This window comes from Palaemon carinicauda, chromosome 29 (assembly GCF_036898095.1).
Source record: "Palaemon carinicauda isolate YSFRI2023 chromosome 29, ASM3689809v2, whole genome shotgun sequence".
NCBI classification, from domain to species: domain Eukaryota; kingdom Metazoa; phylum Arthropoda; class Malacostraca; order Decapoda; family Palaemonidae; genus Palaemon; species Palaemon carinicauda.
In genome coordinates this window covers 80002561-80025825 of record NC_090753.1, presented here as the reverse complement: position 1 = coordinate 80025825, position 23265 = coordinate 80002561, and the positions used below count along the sequence as shown (strand labels likewise).

General features: G+C 42.2%; 1 long non-coding RNA gene across 11 annotated transcripts in view; it reads right to left on the bottom strand.

The window, feature by feature from the left end:
• The window catches only part of LOC137622290 (uncharacterized), a 58522-nt gene that overhangs the window by 24608 nt on the left and 10649 nt on the right, over positions 1-23265 (bottom strand). For 6 of the 11 annotated variants that reach the window (XR_011040410.1, XR_011040400.1, XR_011040399.1 and 3 more), the window contains exons 3-5: positions 22697-22907; positions 12088-12247; positions 3725-3871 (exon numbers count right to left, since the gene is read on the bottom strand). This is a non-coding gene — a long non-coding RNA (uncharacterized lncRNA). Of the gene's footprint in view, positions 1-3724; positions 3872-12054; positions 12248-22457; positions 22522-22696; positions 22908-23265 lie in introns of all 11 variants that reach the window. The other 5 variants (XR_011040406.1, XR_011040407.1, XR_011040401.1 and 2 more) reach the window with 4 other exon arrangements.

Sequence of the window (23265 nt, the reverse complement as noted above, 5' to 3'; positions counted from 1 at the left end):
CCAGTGACCTTCTCCCAGAAATCCACTCCCATCCTGGAAGAGTACACCACAGGGTTACTCAAGAAGAAGCAATCAAACGGGATCGATCACTGAAGTTCCAAAGCCACCTGTTCACAATTCCGAAGAAAGGCTTGGCGGCATTGAGAGTGGACCTGGACTTGTCAAGCTAAACTCTTACATTCTCTGCGACAAGTTCCGGATGTTGACTATCTCTCAGGTACGGACCTTACTTCCCCGTAGGACCGTCACCACCTCTGTCGATCTTACCGACGACTATTATCTTGCGCCTTTAGCTCGAAACTTCTCTTCTTATCTGGGTTTCCGCCTAAGCAGGAAAGCCTTTGTGTTCAAGACATGCCCTTTGGCCTCAACATTGATCCCAGGATATTCACAAAACTAGGAGAGAGAGTGTTAGAACAACTCAGGAACCAAGAGATACAGATCATTGCTTATCTGGCCGGTTGGCTCATTTGGGCCCGGCCGGTCATAGAAGGCAACAGAGCTACGAAGGAATTATTCCAATTTCTCGACAACCTGTGATTTCGGGTCAATCTCCAAAAAATCTCGCCTGCAACCATCAGTCCGCTTAGAATGGTTAGCCATTCAGTGGGACCTTTCGAAGCACACGTTGTCTCTCCCTTCCAAAAGGTAAGAGGAATAGTTTCCAAGATCAAAAAATTTTCTCAAACACAAACAGGTGTCCGAAGAGCCTTAGAAAGTATCCTCGGACTTTTCCAATTCACTTCAGTAACAGATCTAATAAAAGCCAAACTCAAAGACATCAATCGAGTTTGGAGAAAGAGAGCTACAGTACCTATAAGAGACATGGTCTCGAAGATCCCCTCTGTCTTGAAAATGAGACTACACCCATGGTCCGAACCGAAGGACCTCTCCAAATCGGTTCCTCTACAATTCCCACCTCCACAAGTGACATTCCATACAGCCGCGTCTCTAAGTGGATGGGGGGGATTACTCCGAACATCAGATGTTTCAGGTTCTTGGTCACTCTCCATGAAACAGTCCCATATCATTGTTCTCAAAGCCATGGCAGTGTTCTTGACCCTGAAGAGAGACTCTCCTCCGAGGTCGACCCACATCAGAGTAGTGTCAGACAGCACAGACGCAGTACACTACGTCAACAGGGGAGGATCCAAGTCACCCAACCTGAATCAGATCCTGGTCACTATCTTCGCCTGGGCAACAGAAGAGAACTGGTTCCTGTCAGCACCTCACCTAGCGGGAGGCCAGAATGTGAGAGCGGACTCACTATCCAGGACGGATCCACTGGAGTCAGAATGGTCTCTAGACAATTTCATTCCGGTGGATACTCAGGCTCGTTCCAGGCCTCCAGGTAGATCTATTCGCAACTCAGATGAATCACTAACTTCCTTGTTATGTGACCCCATCCCTGGACCCTCGGGCTTATGCCATGGACGCATTACCCCGGGATTGGAACCATTAGAAGAAGATTTCCCTATCTCCCCCAGGGAATCTTCTAAAAACTTTTACACAAACTACGCTCCTTCCCGGGCGCAGTGGCTTTAGTACCACCTCACTGGCCAAGAACAGTTGGTTTCCTCTCCTCCTCGAGTTGAAACTCAGTCCCATCCGGATCCCGTTCCTCAAACTGACCCGAGTATCCAAACTCACTGTGTCAGATTACTCAAGGATAGCCAAAACTCTAACTTTGTGGACTACAGGAAGTTGGCAGCTCGTAGAGATGCGAACATTGAACCGGAAACGATCTCTTCATCGAATGGGACAAAAAGGGACTCGACAATTCGCCAATATGATTCGGCCGTTAACAACTAGTAGGTCCCCTAAGAGTGCAGACCATACTCGTATGTCCCCGCATTTAGCCATCTCTTTCTTGAGGTTCCTATTTGACAAAGGCCTAACAGTTAGCACTTTAACCACCATCAAGTCAGCTTTGAAGAAGATCTACCTTGTTGGGTTCAACATTAACCTAGCTGATTCCTATTTCTCATCAACCCCAAAAACATGTGCTAGGCTTCTACCTTCGGTTCGGCCACAAAAGGACTCTTGGTCTCTGAACGGTGTTCTCAAACTTGCGATGGACACGGACAATGAATCCTGCTCTTATATCACTCTTCTTAGGAAGACTTTATTTCTAACGGCTATGGCTTCAGGTGATGGAACATCAGAACTAGCAGCTCTCACGAAACCCGGAAAACATAGATTTCCTCCCTTCAGCCGAAGTACTCCTTTCCAGACAAAGCTTCCCTAGCTAAAAAATGAGGATCCGCAAAATAGGTGCTCCTCTCGGAAGATTATTCTTCATCCCCAGGATTTTTCTCCGTGTACAGTCACACTCTCAAGCCCCTTTTTAGCTAGAACTGCCACCCGCTCGTCTGGCTCCTTGGTTATCAGGGAACAAGGAGGTACTATTTCCATTCACGGTATCAGGCAACAAATCCTCTACTTCATTAAACATACTAATCCGGAATCATTTCCCCAGGCTCATGATATACGGACAGTAGATGCCTCCAACAATGATTTCCAGAACAGGGACTTTGATGATTTTAAAAAATATACGGGTTGGAAATCCCCTATGGTTGTCAAACGCCAATATCTAAAGATCTTACAGGCCCTTAAATACCCAACGATGGCAGAGGGGAGCCTTATCTCTCCCCATTAATCTCCTCTTCTTCCTTTCTTCCATCTCTTCTCTTCTCCCTCCTACCCGCCACTCACACCACGTCGCCACTCTCCTTGGTAGTTCGTTAGCCCTATGATATTTGCCATGTTTAATTCCTATGGTTTAACTGTTATTGTAGTTACCGTTCCTTTAATGTTTAGATATACTTAGACATGTAAGGTTTGATGCCTTTTGCGATTCGACACTCAGTTGGTTCCTTGTCGTCATTATTATTTAACCTTACGTTCCCTATGTCATTTGGCTGGTTGGTAATTGGACGATTACTTTATTATATCATAGTATTGTCGTACATGGTGATTGTATTCTCCTCATTATGTTATTAATTTATTGGGCTTGGAAGGCATTCTCTGGTACTTTTTCGCCGGCCGTCACAGGTTCGACCCAGAAAAGGGATTTTGACGAAGGAAAAATCTATTTCTGGGGAGAGACCTGTGACGCCCGGCGAAACCCTTCCCGATGATTTTTGTACGGACCCACCCTTTCCTTGTCAAGCCATATGTTCTTGCAGAAGGATGACCTAGTGAGCGCGAGTGGTGGGTGTCGGTAGGGTAACCCAACTGTATTCTCTAGGGCCTGTCACGGCCCTCCCCCTTTGATGAAGGGATTATCTAAATGGAAGACAGCCTGTGAATAGTGTTTTACAAACGCCCTTGTTAGATATACGACACCAACAAGGTGCTCGCGCGAGGGTTGTAACCTCTGCATTCCATGCTTTTAATTTTCTCTGGTATATTTGGAAGATTTATATCAGAAAAAGTACAAAGAAGGACTTTTTCGCCGGCCGTCACAGGTCTCTCCCCAGAAATAGATTTTTCCTTCGTCAAAATCCCTTAATTGGGACAACACACAAATACTGCAGACAGAATAAAAAAAAAAAAAGTGAATTGTATGGGTGTTTTAAATTTTTCCCAAATCTATACAATTTGAACTGAATTTGTAAGATTCTTTTGTACAAAAATTATCACCACCTTATGTATTTTTTACCATACACAACAAACTGTACGTTAAAGAAAAATTGAAAGGGAAGTGTGCATGTTTTCTCACCTCTTATTGTCTTAGAAATGTTTCCCTTCTTAGCAGTAAAGCCTTTCAATAAAGGTAGTCTTCTCTCAACATTATTTTCGAAAGTTTTTTTTTTTTTTCAGTCAAATTGCATCCCCTTCACCTTTTGTCTATAATTACAATCAGAACCTGGAACAAAGTAAAATGATTATAATCTTTATAGAACTGCAAATAAAAGACCAATTCTTAATATATCTTAGTACATCAAAATGTATTTTTTAAATATCAGTGATTTAAAATGGTACTATCATTAGAATATTTCCTTTTAGTATTCAAGGAAATAGCATTTTAACATTCATGTCCAAGTCTCTTGCAAAAGGTTTCAACTACTGTACTAACATTAATGGCTATTTCTTTTCAAAATAATGTTAAATTAGATAGTAAGCTGAAAGAGAAATGTATATACTCTACTCATACTGTTTGCTAGATATTAACTTCAGAAAGAGAAAAGTTACTGGTACTCCACATATAATTTTCATATAATTATAAATTTTTCCCTTTAGTACTGGGATTAAGAAAGTAGTAAAAACAATCGGCAATTATCTTCATTCATCTGAATTTAAGAAACTGATCTAGTACCTGGCAACATCATTCACAGTTTAATCTAGTTGTTTTTGCTGCCAATCAGCCATATGCAGTTTGGAAGATAAAATCCTTGCCATGATTAATAATATTAACTTTACGGAATGAGGTAATTAGGGGTACCACAGGAGTTAGAAAACTACCAGATAAGATCAAGTAGACTGAGGTGGTACGGTCATGTCATGAGAAGAGATGACAGTATATTGGGAGGAGAGTAATGGAAATGGAGGTACAGGGAATAAGAAAGAGAGGGAGACCAAAGCAAAGGTGGGTGGACTGTATCAAGGATGACCTTCGATCAAAGGAATTACCGGTGATGAGGTGTGGGGTAGAGGTAGATGGAGAAAGCTGACCAGAAACATTGACCCCACACAGAAGTGGGAAAAGATGTAGACAAAGATGATGATATACCTATATCCTGGTAAAGAAATTCTGTTCACTAGAGAGTGAAGTTAAGCTCTATCAAAGATGAAAATAATACTTCTATATCCTCTACGGTATATATACATGAATAACATGATAAACCAAGACAAGAAAATTAATATATCTAACGTCCATAACTGTACAATAGCAATATTACTAAAATAACTGACTTTACAAATGCACTCATTGAAAATTAAGTCAACCCCAAGACTTTAAATTGAAGGGTCAGATTTAGATAAAAACTGTGTCAGATTAGCCGTTCAATAGAATCCTTCTGCTAAACTAACTTAATTCTAACTTAATTTTCTTATGTCCTAAGGCCCTACATATAAGATTCATAATTATTACCCATTCAAAAGATTTAGGGGGCTACAACTAGTTGTGCAAGCGTCACCAGTCCCAAGGAATGATATTTTCATAATACAATAAATTTTTTAATATACTTACCCGCTGGGTATATAAGAATGGCTAAAGTCTCCTGACGCCCCGGCAGAAATTTCAAAATCTCGCGCAGCTATCGTAGATATGCCAGGTAGGCTATACACCAGCGCCCTCGCAGTACAACAGGTAGAACTATACCCACAAGCCTTGGATCTTCCATGCCTCATAGTCTCTAGAGGAGAGGAGGACGGGTTTTTAACTTATATAACCAGCAGGTAAGTATATTCAAAAATTTGTTTTATGAAAATATTTCTTAATATAAAACTGACCCACTGGTTATATAAGAATGGCTGATTGACACCCCTTGGTGGCGGGTCAGAAACAGCTACTGACGACCAATCTCCACAAACAACCATAACTTTACGAGTTCCAAGAGATAGAAAAGGGGCATTAGGAAAAAGGGAACGTAGTGATAGATCACTCACCTACTATCGCATTCGCTGCCACGAGTGGACCCAACGTATAACAGTCCTCATAGAGTCTGAACATGTTTCAAATAATGAGATGTGAATACGGACTTACTCCTCCAAAAGGTCGTATCCATCAAACTTTGCTGAGAACGATTCTGTTTGAAAGCCACTGAAGTCGCTACCACTCTGACTTCATGTGTCTTCACTTTGAGAAGCCTCTGATCCGCCTCATCACACTGGGCGTGAGCTTCTCGAATTAACAATCTAATGAAAAATGATAAGGCATTCTTTGACATGGGCAGTGAAGGTTTTCGGACTGCACCCCACAGAGCGTCCGAGTCGCCTCTCAGACTCTTCGTTTTGTCCACGTATAACTGTAATGCTCTTACTGGACAGAACACCTTCTCCAACTCGTCTCCCACCATATCATAAAGATTAGGGATCTTGAATGATTTGGGCCATGGGCGAGTAGGATTCTCATTCTTGGCCAAAAACCCTAATTGTAAGGAACTAATGGCTTTTCCATCCCGGAAACCAATATTCCTGCTTAAAGCGTGAACTTCACTTACTCTTTTAATAGTGGCTAGACTAACCAGAAACAAAATTTTCAAGGTTAGATCCTTAAAAGAAGCCGAGTGCGAAGGCTCAAACCTGTCACTCATGAGGAATTTAAGCACCATATCCAAATTCCAGACAAGAGACGCTGATTGTCTTTTCTTGGTGGTATCAAAAGACTTAAGCAGGTCTTGCAGATCCTTATTATAGGAGAGGTCTAAGTTCCTGTGCCTAAAAACTGTAACCAACATACTTCTGTAACCTTTAATTGTAGAGGACAAGAAGTTATGTCTATTTCTAAGGTCTAGAAAGAAATCTATCCGAGTCAGAGAGGTACTGGATGAAGAAATCGCGTTAGTCCTACACCACTCTCTGAACAACTCCCACTTGGACTGATACACCTTAATGGTGGAAGACCACCTTGCTCTCGCAATAGCCTTGGCTGCCTTCTTCGAAAAGCCTCCAGCTCTAACGAGTTTTTCGATAGTCTGAAGGAAATCAGACGTAGAGCTCGGAGGTTTAGGTGGTTTCGAGCAAAGTGAGGTTGTCTGAGAAGATCTGGTCTTAAGGGAAGGCTTCTCGGGAGATCTACCATCCATTCCAGTACCTCTGGAAACCAGCTCCTCGACGGCCAGAACGGAGCTATCAGTGTCATCCTGGTTTCTTCGTGGGATACGAACTTCTGTATCACTTTGTAAAGAATCTTGAACGGGAGGAATGCATAAACCTCCATGTGCGACCAATTCATTAGAAAAGCGTCTATGTGTATGGCTTCGGGATCTGGTACTGGTGAGCAGTAACACCCCAGTCTCTTTGTCTTTGCGGTTGCAAAGAGATCCACGAGAGGACGACTCCATAACCGCCACAGACTTTTGCAGACGTCTTGGTGTAAAAATAGACAGAGTCAAAAGTGTCACTTTCCTTTCCTCTGCCCATATGAGAAGAGGTCTTGCTATCTCGTACAGAGTCCATGAGTGGGTTCCACCCTGCTTTGTTATATAGGCCAGAGCTGTAGTGCTGTCCGTATTGATTTGGACTACAGTACTTTGCCCCTGATATGCTTTTCGAAGCCTTTGAGGGCCAGATGTATTGCCAAAAGCTCCTTTTGGTTCATGTGGAGAATTGTTTGCTCCACTGTCACGTTCCCGAGAGCTCCTTCTTCCCCAGTGTTGCCCCCCACCCCGAGTTTGAGGCGTCGGAACATAACACGAGGTCTGGGCTCTTTTGATGTAAGGACAAGCCTTCCTTTAATCTGTGCTCGCTGTTCCACCACTGAAGATGTGACTTTATAGAGTCCGTGATGGGAACGCTTTCCCTATCGAGACTGTCCCCTTTTTTCCAATGTCGATCGAGAGGAAATTGAAGGGGGCGTAAATGCAACCTCCTAGAGTCACAAACTTCTCTAATGATGAGTGTCCCCAGAAGGCTCATCCATTCCCTTACGGAACCGAGTTCTTTCTTCAGAAAAGCTTGGATTTTTTGGAGCTGACTGTATCCTCACAGGCGACGGAAAAGCCCGAAAACTCCGACTGTGACTCTCCATCCCCAAATAAATAATCTCCTGGGATGGAGTCAGTTGCGATTTTTTCGAACTCGCCAGGAGGCCCAGTTCCTTGGGTAATTCCAGTGTCATTCTCAGGTCCTTCAAACAGCAATCGGCTGAGGAGGCTCTTATCAGCCAATCGTCCAGGTACAGGGAGGCCCTGATTCTCCTCGAATGCAACATGCTTGCTACATTCAGCATGATCTTGGTGAATAATAGAGGAGCCGTGCTGAGATCGAAACATAGGGCTCTGAATTGAAAGACCTTGTTTCCGTCCATGAATCTCAGACAATGTCTGCAGCTGGGATGTATTGGAATATGGAGATAGGCGTCTTGGAGGTCTATTGAGACCATCCAATCGCCCTTCCTTACCGCCGCAAGAACCGTCTTCCGAGTCTCCATCGTAAACCTTGTGTTCTGGACGTAACCATTTAGAACACTTAAGTCCAAAACCGGTCTCCAGTCCCCCGAACTCTTGGGAACTAAGAAAAGTCAGCTGTAAAACCCCGGAGATGTTAAATCTTGCACTTCCTCTATTGCTTGTTTCTCTAGTAATAGAGACATCTGAAGTTGCATGGCTTGCTTCTTCAGTCCCTCCCTGTATTTGGGCGAAAGATCCACCGGATCTGTGACTAATGGAGGAATTGATAGGAACGGGATCTTGTAACCCTCCTTTAACACTTGGACGGACCAGGGGTCCGCTCCATTCCTCTCCCAGGCCTTCCAGAAGTAATTCAGCTTGGCACCTACTGCTGTCTGAAGGATAGGGCAATCAGACTCTACCTCGGCCGGTCTTGGTTCCTCTGCTCCTAGATTTCTCCCGTCTGGTTTGAAAGAACCCCTTCCGGTAGGTTTACCACAAAAGGACTGAGAAGGCCGTACCCCAGAAGAACTTTCCATAGGCTTACGAGATGAAAAAGCAGAAGGTAAAGCTTTCTTGGCCGTATTGGCCACCAAGTCATGAGTGGCCTTCTGGGTGAGAGCAGTGGCAACTTCCCCTACCAACTCTTGTGGAAATAGAGTAGCTGACAAAGGAGCGAATAGCAGCTCCAATTTCTGGTAAGGCGAAACTCCCAACGAGAGAAAGGAACACATAGTAGCCCTCTTCTTAATAATTCCAGCTGTGAACAGAGCAGCTAACTCATTAGAGCCATCCCTTACACCTATGTTCATGCAAGACATCAAATGAATAAGGCTACTAGTATCTGTGCCTTTCATTTCGGAGACCCTCTTGCTTAAGGCTCCCAAAGACCAGTCTAGATAATTTAGAACCTCAAAAGGCCCTGAACAAACCCCTAAGTAAATGGTCAAACTCTGGCAATGACTACCATACCTTTGTTTTTCTTAAGGCCAGACGACGAGAAGAATCCACCAAACTCGAGAAATCTCCCTGGGCAGAAGGAAATCCCAAGCCCAGCACTTCACCAGTCTCGTACCAAACACTGGATTTAGAGGATAATCTTGCGGGGGGAAAAGCAAAGGCCGTTTTGCCAATAGGTCTCTTTGAATCCATCCAGGAACCCATTAACTTCAAGGCTCGTTTAGAAGAGCGTGAAAGTACCATCTTAGTATAAACAGGCACTTTAAATGCTTTCCCTAAGATAAATTCCGATGGAGGAGAACGAGGGGCCACAGGGGTAAAATGTTCAGGAAAAAGGTCTGTGAGAACTAACATCAATTTCCTAAGATCAACAGCATGTTGATAATGTTTGTCTTCTTCATTCTCAGAAACGGCTTCTAATGGTTCGTCCACATCAGAATTCTCTTCAAGTTCATCTTCTGGCAATGCAGCAACTGCTGCAGCCTGAACCGAAGGATCAAAGTCTGAATGAGACCGCTTGCCATGATCAATAATTGTTTCCAACTGAAGCGGAGAGGTTGAGGTTGACTGACATGCGACGCCATGGATGGGTTGACGCTCGACGTCAATGGTTAACTGTCGTGTGCCGTCACGTGGACGCCTAGCGTCCGCTTGCTGTTGAATGGAACGACGCTTGGTGTCAGGAGTCAACTGCCGAATGTTGCCGTGTGGACGCCTAGCGTCCGCTTGCTGTTGACGCCGACGCTCTATGCCGTCATGAGTAGACTGATGATGGTTGTTCCATGGACGCTACTTGCTGTTGACGCTGACGCTTTATAGCGTCAAAAGTCGACTGCCGAGAGTCGTCACGGTGACGCATTGCGTCCACTTGCCGACGCCGGCGCTCCTCGTCACGTTCAGAAGTCGATTTTTGTTTGGCAACAACTCTCTGACGTGATTCATCTAAATCAACCTGCTGTTGAACACTGCGAATGGGAGACCGCCTGTGCGATAACACGTCAGCCCTAGAGACCACAGGCCGCCTGTGCGACAACTGGTCTGACGTCTGACACCCAACCGCACTGCCAACCGCAGGTTGAAAAGACTGCATGAACGACGAAAGTTGTTGTTTCATGTCCAAAAGCATAGACCACTTAGGATCGTTAGTCTGTAATGCATTCGACTCCTTTTCTAAGGGGATATCAATATAACTATCACCACGTTTTTCGAGTGACAACAGCCAGTCTGAAGGAAGAGGCGGAGCATGAATAGTAAAATCAGCAACAGGCAAAAACTCTGAATCGGACTGTAAGTCATCGACACGTACACCATGGTCGGAGCGTTTCGCAGGCGTGCAAGCGTCGAGAGAATGGAAACGCTCAGGCATATCCCAAGTACTACAGCCTGGTCGTGGAGGCGATTCGTGACGCTGACTAACCGCGTGCGATCTTTTGAGCCGTCTGGACGCGTGACGCCAGTTTTCACTACCCGAACCTTCATCGGAGGACGGTGATAACGTACCCACCTCATCTTTCCTATGATGAGGGTGAACGACCTGTGCTACGGCAGCAGGAACTTTCGAGGGGACGTCTGCACTATTGCCGACGCTTCTCGTTCCCCTTTTGCCGTCCGACATTATTTCTCCCATGGGTTCGGGAGCTCGAAAAAGGTCGTAAGCAGGGCGAACGACAAAATCGTGCAGACGCACCCTCCACAACACTGAACACATTTGAACCACTTATCACATTTCCAACAGTGTCACAATTTTTCAGTACCTTGATTTCGGAAAAAATCTGATTTCTATCCGCCGCTAAAGACTCAACTTTTTCACCGAGAGCCTGAATAGCAGTAAACATGGCCTTCAAAGAAGGTTCCTTTGGTTGCTGATCTACCACTACGGAAAAAGGAATTGGATCACTAACATTAGGCAAGGTTATATCAACAGAGCGTGATGAACTACGCCTAACACTGTCCCTCTCTAATCTCTTAACATAACGCTCATACGTTACCCATTCATTTTCTGTTAACGAAAGACATTCATAACACCGATCCCCAAAAGAACATGGTTTCCCCCTACCAATTAAGCAATAGGCCAACCTCAAAAACCATTTTACATCACCAAATAACGTCCAAACAGAGCAATAAAGCGAGAGCGAATTTCCAATATGACAGCCAGCTAAGACGGCAGAAAAAGATTTGAGGCTTGTGGGTATAGTTCTATCTGTTGTACCGCGAGGGCGCTGGTGTATACCTGGCATATCTACGATAGGTGCGTGAGATTTTGAAATTTCTGCCGGGGCGTCAGGAGACTATAGCCATTCTTATATAACCAGCGGGTAAGTTTTATATTAAAAAATGTACATTCTAAAACGGATACAACAAACCAACAATTTCCAACAGAAAACTTTCCATAATTATTTGTGGTATCTCTTGACAATGATGATAAAAGTTCAATATCATTAAGTACTAAAACACATAGCCAAAGTATACTAAAGCACTAAAATACTTTCAAATTTCCAACCAACAAATACTCATTTACCTTATATACCTCCCAGTCCGTTTTCCCTTTCTTCAACGTGTGCAATATAGTTAACTAATGTCATAAGAGTGAGGTTAAGATTTCTTCAGTGGAGTAAAATCTTCAAGTTACAAGTTTGTCACTAATTTTTTGGAACATTATAGTTAGTAAAGTGGATACTTCAGCTTTTAGATAAGTGTATTACATAAGCCCATAAACTTAAAAAAAAAGAAATATTCATTAAAGACCCTATAAAATCCAAGAACAAAAGCTATGTTTCAATACATATTCCTCATACACCCAATGGAAATAATTATGAGTAAAGCTACAACCTTATCTGGAAAAGTAAATACAACAACCCTGTGGGCTATAATTGGGACATCACACAAATACTGCAGACAGAATAAATAAAAAACAATATGAACTGAAATTTGTTCGAGATTCCTTTGTACAAAAATTATTACCTTATGTATTTCTTACCATACACAACAAACTGTATGTTATGGAGAAATTGAAAGGGGTGCAGGCATGTTTTCTCACCTCTTATTGTCTTTGAAATATTTCCTTTCTTACCAGTAAAGCCTTTCAATGCAGGTAGTCTTCTCTTAAACACTTCAGCAAGTACAATTTCCAATAACTCTGTACCTGCTATTCCAACATTATTTTCAAAAGTTGCCTTCTTTTCTGTCAAATTGCATCCCCTTCACCTCTTGTCTATAATTACAATCAGAACCTGGAACAAAGTAAAAGGATTATAATCTTTATCAAACTGCAAATAAAAGACCAAGTCTAAATATATCTTAGTACATAAACAAAATTATTTTTTTAATATCAGTGAATATAAAAATTGTACGACCATTAAAATATTTCCTTAGTATTAAAGGAAGTAGCATTTTAACATTCATGTCTAAGTCTCTTGCAAGAGGTTTCAACTATTGTACTAACATTAATGGCAATTTCTTTTAAAAATAATGTTAAATTAGATAGTGAGCCAAAAGAGAAATGTATATACTTTACTCATACAGTACTGCTTGCTAGATATTAACTTCAGAAAGAGAAAAGTTACTTCACATATACTTTCCAATTTTTCCCTTTAGCACTGGGAGTAAGAAAGTAGTAAAAACAATCGGCAATTATCATCATTCATCTGAATTTAAGAAACTGATCTAGTACCTGGCAACATCATTCACAGTTTAACCCAGTTGTTTTTGCTGCCAATTAGCCATATGCAGTTTGGAAGATAAAATGATATTTTGATTATAAAATAAATTTTTTAATATACTTACCCGGTGAACATATAATAGCTGACGTCTCCGACGGCTCGACTGATTCCAAAAACTCGCGAGCGATCGCCGTGAAGGTTGCGGGTGTGACCACCAGCGCCGACTATCGGCCAGATACCGCATATACTTGTCAATATCTCCAGTTCTTCTCAGTCCGCTAGGTCTCTATCGGGGAGGAAGGGAGGGCCTTTAATTTATATATTCACCAGGTAAGTATATTCAAAAATTTATTTTATAATCAAAATATCATTTTTAAATATTAAACTTAGCCGGTGAATATATAATAGCTGATTCACACCCATGGTGGTGGGTAGAGACCAGTATTAATACAATAAAGGCGTATATGCTCAAGAGTTTTTGACAACTATTCAAAAAACAGACTTAAGTATAGGTACCTGGTAAGGAAGCAGACTCTGATTATTACTCAGCCTCATTAGTCCGCTATCCTCACGAAGCCCAGCGATCCTCTTAGGATGCTGAAAGACTCCCAGGAGCTGCTATATCCAGGGTGAACACCCCTATAACAGGACCTCATCAATACCCTTAATCTGGGCGCTCTCAAGAAACAATATTTTGACCACCCGCCAAATCAAAAAGATTGCGAAAGACTTCTTTGTCTCCCATACAACCCAAAATAAGATTAAAAATTTCAAGAGTAGATTAAAAGGATATTGGGATTAAGGGAATGTAGTGGTAGAGCCTTCACCCACTACTGCACTCGCTGCTACGAATGGTCCCAGTGTGTAGCAGTCCTCATAAAGAGTCTGGACATCTTTCAAGTCATATGAAGCGAAAACCGACTTGCCTCTCCAAAAGGTCGCGTCCATAATACTTTTAATGGGTCTATTTTGCTTAAACGTTACAGAAGTTGCTATCGCTCTAACTTCATGAGCCTTGACTTTAAGTAAATTATGATCCTCCTCACTTAATTGAGTGTGCGCTTCCCGAATCAAAAGTCTAATAAAATAAGACCACGCGTTCTTAGACATGGGCAAAGAGGGCTTTTTAACGGAGCACCATAAAGCCTCTGAACAACCTCGTCGCGGTTTAGTTCTGGATAAACAAAATTTAAGAGCTCTAACGGGGCACAGCACTCTTTCAACTTCATTCCCCACAATCTCAGAAAGACTGGGGATTTCAAATGATTTAGGCCAAGGACGAGACGGAAGTTCATTCTTGGCCAAAAAAACTAAGTTGAAGAGCGCATACTGCTTTATTAGCGAAGAAGCCGATGTTCTTGCTAAAAGCACGTATCTCACTAACCCTTTTAGCCGAAGCCAAGCTCACCAAAAAAAGTGTCTTGAGGGCAAGATCCTTCAGGGAGGCTGAATTTAATGGTTCAAACCTGTCTGACATAAGGAACTGTAGGACCACGTCCAACTTCCAAGCAGGAGTCGAAATATGACGCTCCTTGGAAGTCTCGAAAGACTTAAGCAGGTCTTGGAGATCTTTGTTATTAGAAAGATCCAAACCCTTATGCCTGAAAGCAGAAGCTAACATGCTTCTGTAGCCTTTAACGGTGGATGCAGAGAGGGAGCGACCGTTTCTCAGATAAGGCAGAAAATCCGCAATCTGCGCTACAGAGGCACTTGGAAGAGGAAATAGAGGAGGACTTGCACCAGTCTCTAAATACCTCCCATTTCGACTGATAGATCCTGATGGTAGAGGATCTTCTAGCCCTCGCGATTGCTCTAGCTGCCTCCTTCGATAACCCTCGAGCTCAAGAGAGTCTTTCGATAGTCTGAAGGCAGTTAGACGAAGCGTGGGGAGGCTTTGATGAAATCTCTTTACGTGAGGCTGTCGCAAGAGATCCAGGCGTAACGGCAGACTTCTTGGAACGTCTACCAGCCATAGAAGTACCTCTGTGAACCACTCTCTCGCGGGCCAGAGTGGAGCAACCAATGTCAACCTGGTCCCTTCGTGAGAGGTGAACTTCTGCAGCACCTTGTTTAGGATCTTGAAAGGTGGAAAGGCATAGACGTCCAGGTGAGACCAGTCCAGCAGGAAAGCGTCTATGTGGGCTGCCTCTGGATCTAGAACTGGAAAGCAGTAAGTCGAGAGCCTCTTTGTCAGTGAAGTCGCAAAAAGATCTATGGTGGGTTGACCCCATGTCATACATAGCTTCTCGCACACAGTCTTATACAACGTCCACTCCATGGAGATGACTTGTCCTCTTCTGCTGAGGCAGTCCGCCAAGACATTCATTTTTCCTTGCACAAATCTCGCCAAAGGAGAGATGTTACTTGCCTTAAATGGAGTTCCTTCTGATCCGTGGATCAAAGACCCGAGCATTCCAGACTGTCCAGTGGAGCTCCCTAACCCAAATCCGATGCATCTGAATACAACACATGGTTTGGGTTCTTGATCGCAAGAGAAAGACCTTCTAGAAGTCTGATGTTGCTGTCCCACCAAGTCAGACATGTCTAGACTGAGTTGGAGATTAGGAAAGAGATACTCTCTAAGCCCTTCTCCTTGTTCCAATGGTTTAGGTGAAATTGGAGAGGGCATAGGTTGAGTCTCCCCAGAGAGATAAACTACTCCAGCGATGAAAGAGTTCCCACGAGGCTAGTTCAAACTCTTACAGAGCAACTGTTTTTCTCTTGCAAGTGAAGGACTTTTAACAGAGCTTGTTCCATTCTTGTGGGAGACGAAAAGGCCCGAAAAATCAGACACTATCTCCATTCCCAAATAAAGAATAGTCTGGGATGGGGTACTGTAAGTTAAGACTTCTCTACGTTCACTATGAGACCTAGCTCCTTGGTTAGGTCTAATGTCCATTAGAGGCTCTCCAGACAGCGATATAATGACGACGCCCTGATTAGCCAGTCGTCAAAATAAAGGGAGGCTCTGAATCCTCAAAAAATGTAGAAAGCTTGCTACATTTTGCAAGGGCCTTGTAAAAACAAGAGGAGCAGGAATGAGGCCGAAGTACAGTGCTCGAAATTGGTACATTACTTTCCCGTCCACAAACCTCAGATGTTGAAAATTTGGATGAATCGGGATGTGGAAGTATGCATCCTGAAGGTCGAGAGAGACCATCCAGTCGCCTTCCCTTACTGCTGCCAAGACAGATTTGGTAGTCTTCATCGTGAAGTTTGTCTTGACAATGAACACATTGAGCGCACTTACATCTTAAGTACTCCTGCAGTGAACGTGGCTGCCAGATCATTGGAGCCATCCCTGATAGCCTTGTTCCTGCAGTGAACGTGGCTGCCAGATCATTGGAGCCATCCCTGATAGCCTTGTTCATGCATGACATAATTGTACAGCAATACATTGACAGCTGGAGAGACCTTCTTACTTAAGGCTCCCAGGGACCAATCCAACAAATAAAAACTTCAAACGCTCGAAAAAACTCCTAACAGGAGATGGTCTAGCTCTGAAGCCGACCATAAAATCTTGGAGCGTCTCATGGCTAGACGACGAGGAGAGTCCACAAGGCTTAAGAAGTCTCCCTGGGCAGAGGCAGGTACTCCCAAGCCGAGAACTTCTCCTCGAGCTTCTCCTGTGTCACACCAGATGCCCGAGCGAGAAGCTAATTAAGAAGGAGGAAAAGCAAAAGCAGACTTTCCTAAACTTCTCCTGGATTCCAACCAGTCTCCCAGTAAGAGCATGGCCCTCTTGGAAGAACAAGAGAGAACTGACTTCGTAAAAGTAGGCGTCGAAGAAAGTCTAGGACAAAATTTCACTAAAGAAATTCATAATTAAAATACAGTGATACCTCGGTAGTCGAACGACTCTATACTCGAACAATTCGGAGTTCGACCAAAATTTTCGAGAAATTTTTGCTGCGGTGCTCGACCAAAAATTCGGTACTCGACCAGCCGAACACGTGACGACCGCATGGGCTTTGTGATGATCGCGCCATCTCGGCCACTCTCGCTTGTTCGGGAAGCATCAGTTCTCTCGAGAGCGTCACTCAGACAACGCGCGATCAGCATTCGTTGTGATTTAGTGATTTTCAGTGCTTTTAATTGCTTTTTTAGCTTTCATAATGAGTCCCAAGAAAGTAATGAGTGTTAAGGGGAAGGAGAAGAGGAAAACAGTGCGAACAACGATCGAGTTGAAGAAGGAAATTATAGCGAAATATGAGAATGGTGTACGAGTGTCCGATTTAGCGGTAGAATACGGAATGGCGAAGTCGACCATTTCTACGTTTTTAAAGCATAAAGAAATGATTAAGAAGGCGAATGTTGCAACGGGAGTTACGGCGGTAACTAAGCAAAGGCCACAAGTGATTGAGGAGATGGAAAAGTTGCTTTTAATATTTATTAAAGAAAAACAGTTGGCCGGGGAAAGTGTTAGTGAAGCGTTCATTTGTGAAAAAGCGTTGCATATCTATGAAGAATTAGTGAAGAAAAGTCCGAGTACCAGTGAAAGTGATTCATTTACATTTAAAGCGAGCAGGGGTTGGTTTGAAAAGTTTCGTAATAGAACAGGTATTCATCGTGTTACTAGGCATGGGGAGGCAGCTAGTTCGGATCAAATTGCAGCCGATAAATACGTGGGGGAATTCGATCGGTACATAAATGAACAAAATTTGATCGCACAACAAGTCTTTAATTGTGATGAGACTGGGTTATTTTGGAAGAAAATGCCAGCCAATACGTACATTACCAAGGACGAGACGAAGATGCCAGGTCACAAGCCAATGAAAGATAGGCTAACATTGTTGCTGTGTGCAAATGCAAGTGGCGATTGCAAGATCAAACCCTTGTTAGTGTACCACTCGGACAACCCCCGGGTGTTCAAACGAAATAATATTTGTAAAAGTGCACTACCAGTTATGTGGCGCTCGAACACTAAATCTTGGGTCACAAGACAATTCTTTACTGAGTGGATAAACGAAGTGTTTGCCCCCCAGGTTAAGGCTTACCTCATTGAAAAGAGCTTGCCAATGAAATGTCTTCTGGTTATGGACAATGCTCCTGCACATCCTCCAAGTCTCGAGGATGACTTGAAAGAAGAATACAGCTTTATCAAAATCAAATTCTTGCCCCCCAATACTACTCCCATACTCCAGCCCATGGACCAACAGGTCATTTCAAACTTCAAAAAACTCTATACCAAGGCCCTTTTCAGAAAGTGTTTTGAAGTGACCAGTGACACGAAGTTGACCCTAAAGGAATTCTGGAAGGAACACTTCAGCATCCTCAACTCTGTTAACATGATTGACCAAGCTTGGCGAGGTGTGACCTATAGGACATTGAACTCTGCCTGGCGTAAGCTGTGGCCATCATGTGTCACAGAGAGGGAGTTTGAAGGTTTCCAACCAGAGGCGGGTCCAAGCACTGCTACCCCTGTAATTTCTGATGACACTGATGTCGTTGAGGAAATTGTTGTCATGGGCAGGAGTTTGGGGCTTGAGGTCGACAAGGATGATATTGATGAGCTTGTAGAAAGCCATTCTACCGAGTTGACTGTGGAGGAATTGTTGCACCTGCAACAACAACAGCAGCAGGATCTGATTGTGGAGCAGGAATCTTCAGAAGAGGATGAGGTAAGGGAGGATGTTCCAAGTTCTCTCATCAATGAAATTTGTTCCAAGTGGGCAGATGTGCAGGCTTTTGCTGAAAAATACCACCCAGAAATTGCAGTAGCAAACCGGGCAGTGCATATGTTTAATGATAGTGTCATGTATCATTTTCGAAGAATACTGCAGAGGAGGAAGAAACAATTAACAATAGACCAGTTTTTCACAAAAGAAAAGAAAGCTGCTACATCAAAGCCTGTTTCTCCTCCAAAGAAGAGACAAAGAAGAGAAGAAACCCCTGAAATAGATCTGCCCACCCTTTCATTGGAGAGAGAAACAACTCCTGAAGGAGAACTACCCCGCCACATCATGGAAGGGGACTCTCCTTCCAAGCAGTAACCTCCCCCTTCCATCCTCTCCACATCCATCCCTGTATGCCATCGAACCGCTGCTCAAAGGTATGTTCACTACAGTACAGAAAATGGTTTAAAATTGTTTTATTTTAGTACAGTAAATGGTTTAAAATTGTTTTATAGGATTTTCTGACCAATTTCATACACATTTAGATAATTATTGTTGTTTAGGTACACGTTTTATTAATATTTTGGGCCTGTTCGAGTGCTTGGGAACGGAATAGAATATATACCATTATTTCTTATGGGGAAAAAAAATTCGGTACTCGAACAAATCGGAGGTCGAACACGGATCTCGAACGGATTATGGTCGAGTACCGAGGTATCACTGTACAAGGGATTGTTGGACCACCCTAGGTTACTCCTCTTCTGAATGACTCCCCAAAGGTACATTAGTTGAAAGGGGGTCATCAACTTCTTCAGAAGGCACATCATCTGATAAATCTAAAGTCTTGCGAGAAGGAGATTTATATTCAGAATGACGTGAAGGAAAAGCCTGACAGGCTACATCAACTTGTATATGAACAGAAGTTAAAGTTGGAGGGTCGATGTCACGTTGTAACTGCTGAGAATGTTATTCTACTACACGTCGTGACAGAAGTAACTGACGTTCAAACGTCCCGTAGTAACAGCGGTGACTGCTGTTCGATGCTATATCGTGACTACGATGACTGACCCTCGACGTCACGTCATGTCTACGGTGTCTACCGCTCAACGTCACGTCGTGTCTGCGGTGTCTGCATCTCAACGTCACGCTGTGACTGCGGTGGTTGACGTTCAAAGCGATCAAAGTTACATCGAGATTTATGCTCCGCATCTCGCTTAACAGCAAAGCTGTCACTAGAGATAACGTCAGCGTGGCGTAACAAAGCTCGTCTAGAATGTTGAAGACCCGAATCACGTATCCCAGAACCGTGACGTACAAAAAGCAAAGGATCCTTTCGCACAGGAACAGGATCGAAAGCTTCTATTGAAGAAGAAAGCTTTAACAGCATATCTAACTTCGGATCAACCTGTGACTGCAGTGGCTGACGTTCAAACGTCACGTAGTAAACAGCAGTGACTGCTGATCGATGCTATATCGAGACTACGGTGACTGACACTCGACGTCACGTTGTGTCTACGGTGTCTACCGCTCAACGTCACGTCGAGTCTGTGGCAGAAACGTCTGTACATGAACGTCATCGCTATGAACGGGACTCTTATTATGACTACAGCTAGGACGTTGAACTTGTTCTGAAGGAACTAATAAACGTTTCAACCGTCTCGAAACTTTACGCCCAGGCTTTTAAAGAGACGAATCATCGGAAGACGAGGAGAAACTTTGTCTCTCCTGTCTTATGGCAAGGACGTGCTTGCCGAGCAACGTCTGATACCTTTGAGGTAATGTCTGTTCGTTGGTTTACACTCCTCACTCCCTTAGGTCCTACAACATTCCTTCTCCCTGGTGCAGGGGAGCCTGAAAGAGGTCTCTGACTAGGCAAGTGACAAGCACGAACAAACGAACCCTCCGCAACACAGAACATGTTTTTTGCACTTCACTGATATCGTATTTTTCAATAATTTCACATTAGAAATGAATAAAACTGAATTCTACCCGAAGCACGCAATTCTCCCTTACATCAAAAGGTTAGAATTGCGAAAGGAGTCGTATAATGTAAGCACATTAGTACAAAATGAAACACACATGCAAAAATCAATAAACATATAGGCTACATATATATCGAATAAAACGGAAATATATAAAGTTAAAAAGATCAGTGACTGGGGAGGAGACTAAACACTAGTTCACTAAGGACTACGTTTTCAATCTCTCACCGTACAGTGCCTTGGGACAAGAATAAAAACTAAAACGTTTTATCCTCTCTCCCCGTACAGAGACTTGGGACGAGAGTAAAAAAAAAAAAAAAATAAAAATAAAAAAAAAAAAAATAAAAATAAAACTGAATCGAGAACGTTACTCGCTCCCAAACTCCTTGTACAGAGACTTGGGACGAGAATAAAAATCGGATCGTTCTCTCTCTCTCTCTCTCTCTCTTGTCACTCACAAGAGAATGGCCCACTCACCCTTCGTCAATAACAGGTTATTTGACTAAAGGAAAAAACTGAAAGGACTAAGAAATTGAAAATTAACAAGTTCCTTTAAATTAGTATCTAAAACACTTCAGTTTGAAAGAAGAATGAACAAAACGTCAAAATCGATTTACTCTTTCTGCAAAGTGAAACCGTGATTCTCTCTTTCCCTATCGTAACGATAGAGCGCAAACTGCGTGGCATAAATAAACCAAACGTTAGTTCATCTTTGAAAAAACAGCACGAAGACTATTCAAAGAATATTTTTCTTAAAATATTTTCTAAAAAATATTCATTTCATCACTCTTACAGAGTAACTGTTTTAAACTAAACAAAAATAAAAGTTGAATGGGCTCAACGTTGTTTAACTTCGCTTTCCAAGTTAGGACCGCCTACAGAGAATAGGTAAAGGCCGCATATAAACAAAAACATAAAATTTATCTTGATGTTTAGTATAAATGGAAAGCTAATCGAAGAGGCCTAATAAAGGCGGGTGAGATATAAAATAAAATATATAGAGGTAAAACTATAAATATCAACAATAATTTATAAAGTGATAAAATAATTACTAAAAGCCTTTAACACACTTCCATACACTGAGGGAAGGGTCGGCCATCTTTTCTCTATGGAAAAACCAGAGATTAAAAAAAAAAGCAAGGGCAAAACACTTTTCCTCTCCTTTCAAAAGCATTTCTTTTGAGGATAGTATTGAATAATCCAACACGGCGAAAGCAATAAAACCAAAACCAAGTACTTCACCAATTCGGTCGAAAACTCGAGGTCATAAAGCGAGCGGAACCAACTTGTCGACAAGACCGACAGAGAAGAACTGGAGATATTGACAAGTATATGCGGTATCTGGCCGATAGTCGGCGCTGGTGGTCATACCCGCAACCTTCACGGCGATCGCTCGCGAGTTTTTGGAATCTGTCGAGCCGTCGGAGACGTCAGCTATTATATATTCACCGGCTAAGTTTAATATTTAAAAGTCTTTGCCATGATTAATAATATTAACTATACGGAATGAGGTAATTAGGGGTACCACAGGAGTTAGAAAATTATCAGATAAGATCCAAGAAAGTAGACTGAGGTGGTTCGGTTATGTCATGAGAAGAGATGAAGAGTATATTGGGAGGAGAGTTAATGGAAATGGAGGTACAGGGAACAAGAAAGAGAGGGAGACCAAAGCGAAGGTGGGTGGACTGTATCAAGGATGACCTTCGATCAAAGAGATTAACCGGTGATGAGGTGTGGGATAGAGCTAGATGGAGAAAGCTGACCAGAAACAATGACCCCACACAGAAGTGGGAAAAGATGTAGACAAAGAAGAAGATATACCAATATCCTGGTAAAGAAATTCTGTTCACTAGTCAGTGAAGTTAAGCTCTATCAAAGATGGAAATACTTCTATATCCTCTACGGTATATATACGTCAATGACATGATAAACCAAGACAAGAAAATTAATATATCTAACGTCCATAACTGTACAATAGTAATATTACTAAAATACCTGACTTTACAAATGCACTCATTGAAAATTTAGTCAAACCCAAGACTTTAAATTAACGTGTCAGATTTAGATAAAACTTCTGTCAGATTAGCCGTTCAATAGAATCCTTTTGCTAAACTCTAACTTGATTGTAACCTAATTTTCTTATGTCCTAGGGACCTACATATAAGATTCATGATTATTACCCACTCAAAAGATTTTGGTGGGGTATAACTTGATGTGCAAGCGTCACCAGTCCCAAGGAAGTTACATTCTGAAACAGATACGACAAACCAACAATTTTCAACAGAAAACTTTCCATAATTATTTGTGGTATCACTTAACAATGATGATAAAAGTTCAATATCATTAAGTACCAAAACACATAGACAAAGTATACTAAAGCACTAAAATACTTTTAAATTTCCAACCAACAAATACTCATTTACCTTATACTGTATACTTCCCAGTCCATTTTCCCTTTCTTCAATGTGTGGAATACAGTTAACCAATGTCATATGAGTGAGGTTAAGATTTCTTCAGTGGATTAAAATCTTCAAGTTACAAGTTTGTCACTCATTTTTTGGAACATTATAATTATAGAGTTAGTAAAGTGGATACTTCAGCTTTTAGATAAGTGTATTACATAAGCCCATAAACCTAAAAAAAAAAATATTCATTAAAGACCCTATAAAATCCAAGAACAATAGCTGTTTCAATACATATTCCTCATACACCCAATGGAAATAATTATGAGCAAAGCTACAACCTTATCTGGAAAAGTAAATACTGTACTACAACTCTGTGGGCCATAATTGGTACAAAACATAAATACTGCAGACAGAATAAAAAAAATAAAGTGAATGGATGGGTGTTTTAAATATTTCCCAAATCTATACAATATGAACTGAAATTTGTTAAAGATTCCTTTGTACAAAAATTATTAGTACCTTATGTATTTCTTACCATAAACAACAAAGTGTATGTTAAGGAGCAATTGAAAGGGTTACATGCATGT